We start from the raw sequence: 14,795 nt of genomic DNA, 5'->3' as shown, positions 1-14,795 counted from the left end.
TAAAGGAGTCTTGAGATCAAAAAAGTTAAAAACTTTGGCTGGGTGCGGTGGCTCACGCCTGTAATCCCTAGCACTTTGGGAGGCAGAGGTGTGCAGATCACCAGAGGTCAGGAGTTCGAGACCAGACATGGTGAAACAAAGTTAGCTGGGCATAGTGGTGCACACCTGTAGTCCCAGCTACTTGGGAGGCTGAGGCGGGAAAATCGCTTGAACCTGGTAGGCAGAGGTTGCAGTGAGCCAAGATCACGCCATTGCACCCCAGCCTGGGCGACAAGAGCAAAACTCTGTCTCAAAAAAAAAAAAAAAAAAATTAGCTGGGTGTGAAGGCACATGCCTATAATCCCAGCTACTCCAGAGGCTGAGGTAGGAGAATCACTTGAACCCTGGAGGCAGAGGTTGTAGTGCACTCCAGCCTGAAGTTAAAAACTTCTATTAAAGTGTCCCAGGACTCTGTCCTTGGACTTCTTTTTCTACTAATAGCTGCCATTATCCCATTGATGCCAGTCTTTTGACTTGAAATATGCTGACGACTTCTGGTATATATCCCTAACCTGAACCTTTCCCCTGAATTTGCAACTCACTTATCCAGCTTCCTACTTGATGTTTCCACTTAGATAGCCAATAGGCATCTAGGCATCTCAAACTTTATTTTCTTTTTGAGCCAGGGTCTCACTCCATCACCTAGGTTAGAATACAGTGGTTCAATCATAGCTCAATGAAGCCTTGATCTCCCAGACTCAAATGATCCTCAGCCTCCCAAGTAGCTGGGACTACAGGTATGTGCCACCACACACAGCATTTTTTTCTTCTTCTTCTTAGTGGAGCTATGTTCCCCAGGCAGGTCTCAAACTCCTGAGTTCAAGTGATCCTCCTGCCTTGGCATTCCAAAGGATTACAGGAATTACATGGCATAAGCCACCATGCCCAGCCATCGAACTTTATATGTCTATATGTCCAAAACTGATTTCCTAATACCTCTGTCCAAAGCTGCTTATCCCATAAGTTTTCATAATTTCCTTAGATGGCAACTCCATCCTCTCATTTTGGCCATGGCTGAGGCCAGAAACCTTGGCATTATCCTTGGCTATTTTCTTTCTCGCACACATTTCAAATCTGATTCCTTAGACCCTGTACTTCTGCCTTCAAAACAGATTCAGAACCTACTTTTTTTTTTCTTTTTTGAGACAGAGTCTTACTCTGTCGCCCAGACTGGAGTGCAGTGGCGCGATCTCGGCTCACTGCAACCTCCGCCTCCCAGGTTCAAGCAATTCTCCCGCCTCAACCTCCCGAGTAGCTGGGATTACAGGTGACCACCACCACACCCAGCAATTTTTGTATTTTTTTTTAGTAGAGACGGGGTTTCGCTGTGTTGGCCAGGCTGGTCTCGAACTCCTAACCTCAAGCGATCCACCCACCTCGGCAAGTGCTGGGATTACAGGCATGAGCCAACGCACCAGGCCCAGAAGCCACTAACTTTTTACTGTCACCATTGTTACCATCCTGAATCAAGCCACCATCATCTCTTAGCCTCAGTTTTGCCAGGGGAGCCCCCAACTTGTCTCCCTACTTCTGCACTTGCCTCCCTCAGTCTAGTTTCAGTTCAGCAGCCTGAGTGATCTTGTTAGAAAGTAAGTCCAAGTGGCCAGGCATGGTGGCTCTTGCGTGTAATCCCAGCACTTTGGAAGGCTGAGGCGGGCGGATCAGGAGATCGAGACCATCCATCCTGGCTAACATGGTGAAACCCCGTCTCTACTAAAACACAAAAAATTAGCCAGGCGTGGTAACAGGCACCTGTAGTCCCAGCTACTTGGGAGGCTAAGGCAGGAGAATGGCATGAACCAGGGAGGCAGAGCTTGCAGTGAGCCAAGATCGCGCCACTGCACTCCAGCCTGAGCGACAGAGCAAGACTCCGTCTAAAAAAAAAAAAAAAAGTCCAAGCATGTCACTCCTGTTCCACCCAAACCCTCCAGTGGCTCCCATCTCCCTCAAAGTACAGAGTGAGGTCCTTATAAGGGCCTCACCTGCCCCCATACTCTTCTCTGACACAGTGTCCTCTTTGCTATTCCTGGAACACATCAAGTAGGGGCTCTTGCCTTAGGGTGTTTGCTTCCTGCCTGCAATGCTCTCCTCCAAATAGCTGCCTGACTCGCTCCCTCACCTCTGCCAGGCACCTTCTCAGTGAGGCTTCCGCTTGGCCACCTTATTCAAAATTGCAACCCCTTTCTCAACATCCCACCCCCCTCTTCCTTGTTCAGTTTTCTCCTTAGCTTATATCACCTTCTGATATATAAAATCATGTTTTAAAAATACATATTTTAATACATATTTAAAATTTAAAATAATGTCATATATGGTATATAATTTATGTGTAATTTATTGCTTTTCTTCTGTCTTATTCCTATTAGAATTTCAGCCACACAAGGGCTAGAGTTTTTGTCTATTTTGTTCAGTGCTGTATCCCTGGTGCCTAGAATAGCGCTTGGCACAATGTTAACAAGGTAGATGGGGAGGGAAGGAAATAACTTGATTTTAGACCAAGGGAACAAGGAAGGTTGAAGGCCCTGAGTCCCATCTAGGAAAAACTTTCTGTGATTTGGGAGCTGCTGAGGTGGATAGAGGCCAGACTTGGGAGGGCTTGGTGAGAGTTTAGACTTGACTGTTAGGGGAATGGAGAGCCACAAAGGATTCTAAACAAAGAGATGACAGGATCATATTTTGTTTTTTAAAAAAAATCACTTTGGAAGAAAAAGATAGTGAAGCAATGCATATAATATTGCATTTACGTTTGAATAGCATATACACATTCATCTTAATGCTCTTTTCTCATAGCAGCAGAGCCATTGAAAATGCACCACTCTATTCAGAACCCCCCCCCCTAGAAATACTGAGTACATGTGGATACAAAGGAGAAAACCAAAGACACCAGAGCCTACTTGACAGTGGAGGGTGGGAGAAGTGTAAGGATCGAAAAACTACCTATGCTGTACTATGCTTATTACCTGGGTGACAAAATAATCTTTACACCAAACCCCCATGACATGCAATTAATTTATCCATGCAACAAACCTGCACATGTACCCCTGAACCAAAAATAAAAGTTGGAAAGTAAAGGAAAAAAAAAAAACCCCTCTAGTGCTTCCCATCTCAGTCTGAATAAAATCTATATGATCTCGTCCAGTCATCTCAGACCCATCTTTGGCTTTTTCTCTCTGTCTTTCCATTGAAGCCCACATTGGGGTCTAGACATTCCTGTAAGGCATCAAGCACTCTCGGACCTCAGGGCCTTTACATTTCCTGTTCTCTCTGCTTGGAATGGTCTTCTCTCTGATAACCCTTTATCACTCCATCACTTCACCCAGATCTCTACCCAAATGTCATGTTGTCCAACAGGCTTTCCCCTGTCCACTCTGTAAAACAGCACCAGCAGCCAGGCGCAGAGGCTCATGCTTATAATCCCAGCACTACGGAAGGCCAAAGTGGGAGAATCACTTGAGCTCAAGAGTTTGAGACCAGCCTGAGCAACATAGCAAGAAATTGTCTCTACGAAAAATTTAAGAATTAGCTAAGTGTGATGGCATACACTTGTAGTCCCAGCTACACGGGAGGCTGAGGCAGGAGGATCACTTGAGCACAGAAGGTCAAGGCTGCAGTGAGCTATGATTGCACTACTGCACTCCAGCCTGGGCGACAGAGTGAGAGCCTGTCTCAAAATTTAAAGAAATAAATTAGCACCAGACCCGTTTCCCTTTCCTCCTCCCCATTTTATTCCCTTACCCTAATGTACTTCAGAGCACTTACAACCACCTAACACAGGGGTCCCCAAACCCTAGGCAACAGACTGGTACAGGTCTGTGGCCTGCTAGGAACCAGGCTGCCCAGCAGGAGGTGAGCAGCAAGTGAGGGAGCATTAAGGCCTGAGCTCCACCTTCTGCCAGATCACGGCGGCATTAGATGTTCATAGAAGCATGAACCCTATTGTGAATTGCACATGCAAGGGATCTAGGTTGTGCACTCCTTATGAGAATCTAATGCCTGTAATGCCTGATGATCTGAGATGGAACAGTTTCATCCCAAAACCATTCCCCCTACCCCACAAAACCAGTCCCGGTGCCAAAAAGGTTGGAAACTGCTGACCTAACACATTGTATGGTTATTTATTGTCTGTCTGCCCTCAATAAAATGTAAGATTCATTAAAGCAGATATTTTCTCTTCCGCTCACTGGTTTTGTTTTGTTTTTTGATATGGAGTCTTACTCTGTTACCCAGGCTGGAATGCAGTGGTGCAATCTCAGCTCACTGCAACCACCGCCGCCCGGGTTCAAGCGATTCTCTTGCCTCAACCTCCCGAGTAACTGGGATTACAGGCATGCAACACCACACCTGGCTAATTTTTGCTATTTTTCATAGACATGGGGTTTCACTGTATTGGCCAGGCTGGTCTCAAACTCCTGACCTGAAGTGATCTGCCCACCTCGGCCTCCCAAAGTGCTGGGATTACAGATGTGAGCCACCATGCCCGGCCTCTACTCACTGTTACAACTCTAGCACCTAAAGCAGTGCCTGGCAGTTAACAGGAACTCAGTTGAATTAATGAGTAGTTAAGTCTGTGAGGATACACAGCAAATGTTACAGTAGTTACACGGAGGGAGGGGAGTAGAGTAGAGGAGGCTTTAGATCAGATTAGATGGTTTAGACTACATAGTGTAGTATATAGTATGTAAGTGTCATGGGGACGGAAAGAAGTGGATAGATTTGGGAGTTATGCAGAAGAAGAGAGAAGCCTAGGCCTTGCCGATGGATTGGATATGGAGTTTCTGGGGAAGGAGAAGTCAAGAATCATCTTCAGGTTTCTGATGTGATCAGTGAGGAAATAGTGGTGCCATTTACCCAGAGAGAGAGACAGCCCTGGAGGTAAAGCTTGTGGGGAAGTGGGTGGAGAGTCATGCAGACAGTTATTTTTGGTCATGCTTAGTTTCAGTGCCTACCAAACATATATGAGGAAATGTTCTATAGACAGGGAAATATCCAGACGTGAGCTCAGGAAAGACCCAGTGTGGAGAAAAAGATGTGGAAGTCACCTGCACTTAGAGAATGTGTACTAGGAAAACATGAAGGCCCAGACCCAACATTTGAAAGAGAAACCAAAACAGGAGACTGTGTTGCCCTCTGCAACCCCAGAGCCCTCCTTTTTTTTTCTTTTTTGTTTAAAATGCACCAATTCCTTTCCCGCATCAGGATCTTTCCATTTGTTGTACTCTCTACTTGGAAATCTCTGCCTTAACTCTTCACCACCCTGGCTCCATCTCATTCTCGAGGGCCAGTTTCTTTTTTTTTTTTTTTTTCTTTGAGACAGAGTCTCATTCTGTCACCCAGGCTGGAGTGCAGTAGCGCAATCTCAGTTCACTGTAAGCTCCGCCTCCCGGGTTCACGCCATTCTCCTGCCTCAGCCTCCCAAGTAGCTGGGACTACAGGTGCCCGCCACCATGCCCGGCTAATTTTTTGTATTTTTAGTAGAAACGAGGTTTCACAGTGTTAGCCAGAATGGTCTCAATCTCCCGACCTCGTTATCTGCCCACCTCAGCCTCCCAAAGTGCTGGGATTACAGGCGTGAGCCACTGCGCCCAGCCAAGCACCAACTTCTGTATCATCTGGTCAGAGAGGCCTTTCCTGACCACACTCCAAACACCCCAGTGTCTCTCTACCACATCACTGCATTTTTGTTCTTTATAGCATTTGTCCTGCTCTAGAATTGTCTTGTTTGCCTGCTGGCTAATCTTCTCTCTCCTCCAGTAGGAGGAACTCCATAAGGACAAGAACTTGTCTCATTTTTTCACTTCTCTGCTCCCATAATTTAACACAGGGCCTGAAACATAAAATGCACTTTAAAAATATTTGCTGAAAGAATATAGGCTATAGACATAGGAGAAAAACTAAGTGTCATTAAAATCAAGGACTTGGTCACTGATTTCAATTGATGGCATTTGGGTTGAAACTTCAGGTTTCAACTTACTTTAGGTTGCCAAACATAGTGCACATACGCATCAAATTTAAGGCTGTGCCAAGAATATTAAGGAAAAAACAAAACAAAAACCCTATCAAAGATCATTTTAGAAATTCTCTACATCATGAGGACTTTGTTATTATTTACCTACCTGTCATGATTGCTTCATTATCATGCTGGTAAATAGCTTCACAGTTTACAAAGCACTTTCCTGGATATTGTCTCATTTGAGGCACTCCAAATCCCTAAGCAAGGTACTCCACAACTGTTTTTCTGTTGTTTGTTTTTTGTTTTGTTTTGTTTTGTTTTTTTGAGACAGTCTCACTCTGTTGCCCAGGCTGGAGTGCAATGATGCTATCTCAGCTCACTGCAACCTCCACCTCCAGGGTTCAAGCGATGCTCGTGCCTCAGGCTCCTGAGTTGCTGGGATTACAGGTGCGCACCACCACACCCAGCTAATTTTTGTATTTTTAGTAGAGACGTGGTGTCGCCATGGCTAGTCTCAAATTCCCAACCTCAAGTGGTCTGCCCTCCTCCACCTCCCAAAGTTCTGGGACTATAGGCGTGAGCCACCATGCCTGGCCACCACAAGTCTTTAATCCCAGCACTTTGGAAGGCCGAGGCTGGCGGATCACGAGGTCAGGAGACTGAGAGTATCCTGGCTAACAGGGTGAAACCCCGTCTCTACTAAAAATACAAAAAAATTAGCAGGCACCTGTAGTCCCAGCTACTAGGGAGGCTGAGGCAGGAGAATGGCGTGAACCTGGGAGGCGGAGTTTGCAGTGAGCCAAGATCGTGCCACTGCACTCCAGCCTGGGTGACAGAGCAAGACTAAGAAAGAAAGAGGGAAAGAGAGAAGGAAGGAAGGGAGGGAGGGAGGAAAGAAGGAAGGGAGAAAGGGAAGGAGGGAGGGAGGGAGGGAGGGAGGAAAGGAAGGAAGGGAGGGAGGGAGGGAGGGAGGGAGAAAGAGAGAAAGAACCAAGGCCAGGTGCAATGGTTCATGCCTGTAATCCCAGCACTTTGGGAGGCGGCGGCAGGCAGATCACTTGAGGTCGGGAATTCCAGACCACCCTGGCTAACATGGTGAAAGCCTGTGTCTACTAAACAAACAAACAAAAATTAGCTGGGAGTGGTGGCGCACGCCTGTAGTCCTAGCTACTCAGGAGGCTGAGGCAGGAATCGCTTGAACCTGGGAGGCAGAGGTTGTAGTGAGCCAGGATGGCACCACTGCACTCCCCCAGCCTGGGCAATAGAGGGGACCCCATCTCAAAAAACAAAAAAAGGCAGAACTAAAATGAGCAAAAATGTCAGAATGATGAAGACAAGAGCTGACTTGGCAGCTTTGTAACGAAGGTTGGAAAATCTTTACTTGTGGCCACGAAGTGATGAGCACCTCCTCCACCAATTAAGTTCCATAGAAAAGATTAAAGGGACTCTTGGCTTAGCCTGAGGAAAGCCAGCAAAAGGAGTTAGATTTGAACAAGAGTCAGTAAAAACAAAAGGTAAAACCAAAGTGTGGGCCACATCGGGGTTAGCCAATGCCTGATGGCCCTGGTTGCCTTTCAGTTTATTTTCAGATGAGTGGGAGGAAAGCAGGGGAGGCCTGCCCACCCTAGTTTTGTCTGTTGGTTTAGTTAACATCGGAGAATTTTCCTCATTTCTGTAGAGCCCAGTAATTCTCAACTCTGTCTGCACACAAGAATCACCTGGAGAACTTTTTAAAAATACGATACTCAGGCACCACCCCCAGGACTCGAATTCAATTGTTCTTCAGTAGGAACTTAGCGTTTAAAAAAATCTCCCTGGGTGATTCTCATGTGCAGCCAGAGTTGAGAATCACTGCTACCTAATATAAGCTTGAGCAGAAAACAAAGTCATGTATACCTAAAACTTATTACTTCATTTGCTCATACAATAATAATTGTTTTAACACACTCAATGAGTAAAAATAATAACAGCTCATATTTACTAAGTCTTTGGTGTATGCCAGGCTCTGTGCTAAGTACTTCATATTTCATCCAAGCCTCTCAACAATCCTACAGTAGTTACTGTTGTATTCCTCATTCTATAAATGAGAAAACAGAGACTTAGGTCATACTAAGATTATGTGGCAGTGCTGGAGCCCAGATCTGCCACAATCCAGAACCACGCTCTTTTTTTGTCATTGTTGTTTTTTCAAGATGGAGTCTTACTGTGTCACCCAGGCTGAAGCGTGATCTCAGCTCACTGCAACCTCTACCTCCCGGGTTCATGCCATTCTCCTGCCTCAGCCTCCCGAGTAGCTGGGATTACAGGTGCCTGCCACCACACCCAGCTAATTTTTGTATTTTAGTATAGACAGGGTTTCACCACATTGGCCAGGCTGGTCTTGAACTTCTGACCTTGTGATCCGCCTGCCTCGGCCTTTCAAAGTGCTGGAATTACAGATGTGAGCCACTGCGCCCGGCCCAAAACCACGCTCTTAACCACTCCCACTTAGCCTCTGAAATGTCAATGGCTTTTTAAAAATCTTTCTTGAAAAGCCACAGTCGGGCCGGGTATGGTGGCTCATGCCTGTAATCCCAGTACTTTGGGAGGCCGAGGCAGGTGGATCGCCTGAGGTCAGAAGTTCGAGACCAGCCTGACCAACATGGTGACACCCTATCTCTACTTAAAATACGAAAATTAGCCGGACATGGTGGCAGGCGCCTGTAATCCCAGCTACTCAGGAGGCTAAAGCAGGAGACCCGCTTGAACCCAGGAAGTGGAGGTTGCAGTGAGCAGAGATCATGCCACTGCACGCCATCTTGGGTGACAGAGTGAGACTCTGTCAAAAAAAAAAAAAAAGCCACATTCAAAATAGTTTTCCTGTCAAGATGATACCATAATGGAGGTGATTTAAATGCCTCATTGTTATGCTATGTATGTCTTGTCTTTTTGCACAGCTTCAAGCTGTCTGACAGGTGGGGCTGTTTGGGGAGGTCACAGGACCACGGCTTCACTTGCATCCCTTTCAGGCCTCTTCTAACAGAGGACGCCATTGGCTTTACCCAGTGAGTTAAATTTTAAATCAAAATAACCAAACTTAGGCCCTTGACACTTATGAAAGATGTGTAAGCTTCTCTTTATTCATGTTATTCATCTTCCCTGTAGAAACTAGCAAGATTTAGTTCTTAAAATCAGTCAGCAGTGGATGTTCATGATTCTTCCCTTTCTAATATGATCAAAGATGTGTACATAAAAACAAACACTTCCCGCCCCTTTCATGCTCATATTTTTGTTGATAACAATGGGGAAGGAGAACCTAGGGGGGAAACATTAAAGACTGTGACAACCAAGCAAAATTATGTCTGAAAAGAAATAGTTTTAAAGGAGAGAGGGTTGGAGGAGGAGGAATGTGTTTTTTTTCTTCTCTTTAAAGTATCAGTGGGCTTTATTTTGGAAACCTGGCTTTTTGTATTCACCATTGTAAAAATTCTTTTTTTGTGTGGCGTCTTTAGATTTTTATAGGGGTAGGAAATGTGCTATCAAAATAAGAATTGTTTCATGGTAATATAAACCAAATTAAATTAATACATTTCAGATCTCAGATGTATTGGTGAATGAGTCATCTGTCTTCTTTCATTGTTTCTGTTGCCTAACAACAATCTTTTTTGAATTCCAAGAAACTTGTAGAAAAAGAAAACCTTTTGGAACAGAGCAAAGAGGTACATCTGCCAGGAATCTTTACATGCCCCTGTAGATCCCTCTATGCCCATAGAGATCCCTCTATGGACACTCTGAATACAGGTGGACTTAAAGTAGAAGCCAGCCCGGCTTTTGGTTTTGGTTTTTGCATACTGAATTTCATTATGGGTTGACTGGAGTCAGGTGGCATGAGCTGTCCCTGGGATTCCCAGATTCCATGAGCTCACAGTGGAGTCTGGTAAACCTAGATTCCTTCCTGGCTCCCTCCATCAGTTCTTAGCAGTCCAGTTTCCTTTCTTCTTTAAGCAAAATAAATCACTCTTCTGTCTGCCTGCAAGTCTGGGAGCGCCTGCCCTCTATCACAAAAAGCTATTATCATATTCATTCATTCGTTGACTCAGTCAACAAATATTTTGGAGCACCTACTATGTGCTGAACATTGTACTAAGCCAGGAGATACAGTGGTGAACAGCCTTCATGAAATGTACACTCTGCTCTGTCACCCAGGGTGGAGTAGAGTGGCACAATCACGGCTTACTGCAGCCTCAACCTCCTGGGCTAAAGCCATCCTCCTACCTCAGCCTCCTGTGTAGCTGGGACTACAGGCATGCACCACCAAGCCCAGCGAATTTTTGTATTTTTTTGTAGAGACAGGGTCTCACCATGTTGCCCAGGCTGGTCTTGAACTCCTAGACTCAACTGATCTGCCCATCTTGGCCTCCCAAAGTGCTGGGATTACAGGTGTGAGCCACTGCACGAACTTGGCCTGCGTTTTTTAAAGACCACCTTGCTGTATAAAGAATAAAGTGTAAAGTATAAGAGAACATGAATGAATGCCTGTCATCTTTTTTTTTTTTTTTAAACATGGTCTCACTTTGTCACCCAGGCTGCAGTGCAGTGGTGCAATCATGGCTCACTGCAACCTCTAGCACCTGGGTTCAAGAGGTCTTGCCACCTCAGCCTTCCAAGGAGCTGCAACTACAGGTGCATGCCACCACACCCTAAGGTAAATTTTTGTATTTTTGTAGAGACAGGTTTCACCATATTGTCCAGGCTGTTCTGAAACTCTTGGGCTTAAGGGGTCGACCTGTCTCCATCTCCCAAGGCACTGGGATTATAGGCATGAGCCACTGCGCCTGGCCTATCATCATTTATTCATTTATTCATCTATGCAAAAATATTCTTTGAGTGCCTAATTGCTAAGCAATGGGCCAAGCACTGGCAAATCACACTGGCAAAATATCATCCCACCACTCAAGGAGCTTATAGGTCAGCTGGGGAGACAAAGAAGAACATAGGCCCTTATAATGAGCTAAGTACGGTGCTAGGGGAAATATCCATATGTTATGGGAACCCAGAGGAATTCATTCATTTATTGGTTTAGTAAATATTTATGTGCCAAGCTTTTGGGACACAACGGTGACCTAAGCAGACAAGACACATCCCCCTACAGTGTTTACAGGGTAGTAATGTAGAGTGTTTACAGACAAGTAATGTCTGTGGGAGACAGACATTAATGAAATGCTCTCACAGACCTATCATTACCCATTGTGATATGCGTTATGAAAGAAAAATAACAGGCCGGGCACGGTGGCTCACGCCTGTAATCCCAACACTTTGGGAGACCGAGGCAGGTGGATCACTTGAGGTCAGGAGTTTGAGACCAGCCTGGCCAACATGGTGAAACGCCGTCTCTACTAAAAATAGAACAATTAAAAAAAAATTATCTGGGCATGGTGGCAGGCAGCTGTAATCCCAGCTACTCTGGAAGCTGAGGCAGGAAACTCGCTTGAACCTGGGAGGCGGAGGTTGCACTGAGCTGAGATTGTACCACTGCACTCCAGCCTGGGTGACAGAGCGAGACTCTGTTAAAGAAAAAGAAGGAAGGAAGGAAGGGAGGGAGGGAGGGAGGGAGGGAAGGGAAGGGGAAAGAAAAGGAAGGAAGGAAAGAGAGAGAGAGAAAGAAGGAAGGAAGGAAGGAGGGAAAGAAGGAAGGAAGGGAAAGAAAGAAAGAAAATAGAGTGTAGGAGTGTAAGGGGGGGCCTAGTGTAGTCTAAGAGGACTCAGGAGAAGCTATTTGAGCTGATGCCTGAAGATGGGTTGCATGTAAGTAGTTAAGTAGGTAAAAGAGAGGGGTACTAGCACATGAGGGATTCGAGAAAAAAAAAAAAAAGAGAGAGAGGGGAATAGTGCTGTGGACCCACTGAGCTCCAGCCCAGCTCCAGCTCTGCGGGTCAGGAAAGACTTTCTAACATCTAAGCTGAGTCCAGAAGGATGAGTAGGAGTGAGCCAGCTGAGGAGGAGTTGGGGTGGAAGGAAAGCATTCCAGAGCAGCAGATAGCTTGTGCAAAGGCACACAGGCAACTGGGCATGGTGGCTCACACCTGTAATCCCAGCACTGTGGGAGGCCAAGATGGGTGGACCATTTGAGCCCAGGAATTCAAGACCAGCTTGGGTGACATAGTGAAACCCTGTCTCTACAAAAATAAAAATAAAAAATAAAAAAATTTGAAAAAAAAAAGCTGGGCATGGTGGCCTGCACGTATGGTCCCAGCTACTCAGGAAACTAAGGTGGGAGGATCACTTGAGCCTGGGAGGTCGAGGCTGCAGTGAACTATGGTGGCACCATTGCATTCCAGCCTGGGTGACAGAGCAAAGCCCTGTACCAAAAAAAAAAAAAAAAAAAAAAACACCTGGAGGCAACAGAACAGAGTGGATTGGAGGGAAAAACGTGGTTCAGGCCAGGTGTGGTGGCTCACACCTGTAATCCCAGCACTTTGGGAGGCTGAGGCAGGCGGATCATGAGGTCAGGAGATCGAGACCATCCTCGCTAACACAGTGAAACCCTGTCTCTACTAAAAATACAAAAAAATTAGCCAGGCGCGATGGTGCGCGCCTGTAGTCCCAGCTAGTCCAGAGGTTGAGGCAGGAGAATGGCGTGAACCCGGGGGACGGAGCTTGCAGTAAGCCAAGATCATGCCACTGCACTCCAGCCTGGGCGACAGAGCGAGACTCTGTCTTAAAAAAAAAAAAAAAGTGGTCAATAAGCTGGGCTGTAGAGTGGGTGATGTGGTCAGAGAATGGAGAACTCAACTGGATCAAAATCCTAACATGCTAAGAAGGGCATGCTAAGGGCAGTAAGGAATAGCTGAAGGAGTTCAAGCAGGAGAGTGACCTGGTCAGATGGAGCATTAGAAACTGCTCTGGCCACAGAGAGGACGCTGGGCTAAGCCCCCACACGATGCCACACTTTATCCAGCACGGCAATTCTACTGAGAGTGGGCATTATGCCCTCAGGAAATTCATTTGGGGATTTTTTTGAGATGGGTGAGGACCCGTTTGGCAAATGACACTGGCCACCCCATAAGTGCCTCTCCTCACTGTCCAGGCCTGGAACAGCAGGATCCCTGAATTTGGAGGCATCTGTTTGTTGTACTGAGCAAGAACCCATCGTTGCCTCCAGGACTGGGCATGCCAGGGACTCCAGTTTCCTCTGCCTAATGGACCATAATGTTGCACCACAATGCAAGGTCTCTTTAGTTATCAAAGGCCCCTCAATAATTTGCTTGAAGTGAGGCCATGACCCCCCTGACTACTATCATTCACCCCCAGCAGTCTTTTTTTTTGAGACGCAGTGTCCCTCTGTCGCCAGGCTGGAGTGCAGTGGCGCGATCTAGGCTCACTGCAACCTCCGACTCCCTGGTTCAAGCGATTCTCCTGCCTCAACCTCTGGAGTAGCTGGGATTACAGGCATGTGCCACCACGCCCAGCTAAATTTTATATTTTTAGTAGAGACGGGGTTTCACCGTGTTGGCCAGGATGGTCTTGATCTCCTGACCTTGTGATCCACTCGCCTCAGCCTCCCAAAGTGCTGGGATTACAGGCGTGAGCCACCATGCCTGGCCCGTAGTCTGTATTTTCATCGGGTGCTGGGCATTGTCTTCTGACTGCTGTGCCCTTCCAGGGACCTGTGTCTCCATTGAGGCTGAAGCTCAGGAGACCAGAGTAAGCTTTCTAAAATGTGGTCCAGGCAGGTCCTCTCTGTCTCCCATGGCTGCCCATTGTTACAAGATAAATCTGAACAATGCAGCGTGGCCTGCAGGGCCCTTTGGGAGCTGCTTCTTTCCACCAGCTGTCCCCCTGCCTATAGGGCTTTTCCCTTAGATCTTCCTGTGGCAGTATCTTCTTTGCATTCAGGTCTCAAATCAAATGTCACCTTCCTCAAAATGCCCTTCCTGACCACCCAGTCTAAGGTATCTCTGAATAGTCGCTCTCCTTCCCATCACCCTATCGTATTTTCTTCATAGCACATCACCATTATAAAATTATCTGTTTGTCCAGCTGCTTTTCGGTCTTCTCCTTCCAGGATGTGGCCTGATAGCAGAGGTTTTGTCTGTCTTGTTCACTGTTTTATCCCCAATATATAGAACAACGTCTGGCACATAGTAGGTGCTGAATGAACGAAGGAATGGTCCTAGCCTATATTTGCAGCCTCATTCCCTTCCATCCTGTCCTTGCTCCCTGAGCTTCGGAGGGATGGAGGTCTTTAGACCTGCCTCACTAATTGAGGCCACTACTTCCTTCAGCCTGGACTGTCTCTCCTTCTCTCCTCACCATCCTCACCACCCACCTCCTTGCCCCTATGTTTATTCTTCCTTTCATTCCAGATTCTGAACTTCTCCCACATATTCAATCCTAGCGCACACCTCTGTCAAGGCTCATCTCACTGAACTGCAATGACATGTTTATCCGACATCTGTATCACCTGTCTGTAAGCTGCAGGAAGACACCCTTTCACTTCCTGACGCCCAGCACACAACACAATAACCACCACACAGCAGGTGCTTCACTAATGATCGTTGGTTGACCAAATACCAATATGTGGTTCAGAGAAACATGGATTAGGACACTGGTCATTTTTATAACAATGGTAGGAAGAGCTGTCATAAACCTTAAGCCTACAGCAGAGAGGCAACCCCTTCCTATAGGCCAAACCAGGAAAATAACACCATATTAAATTCTGAAAATTAACAGCAAAAAGAGGTGGATGTGGCCAAAAAGACCCTGCTTCTCACCATCTGCCTACTGCCAAGTGGAAGAGAGCAGTTAATTCCTGGGTGAGAAGTAT

This window comes from Macaca fascicularis, chromosome 6, assembly GCF_037993035.2.
Source record: "Macaca fascicularis isolate 582-1 chromosome 6, T2T-MFA8v1.1".
Classification (NCBI taxonomy): domain Eukaryota; kingdom Metazoa; phylum Chordata; class Mammalia; order Primates; family Cercopithecidae; genus Macaca; species Macaca fascicularis.
This window is presented reverse-complemented; position numbering follows the sequence as displayed.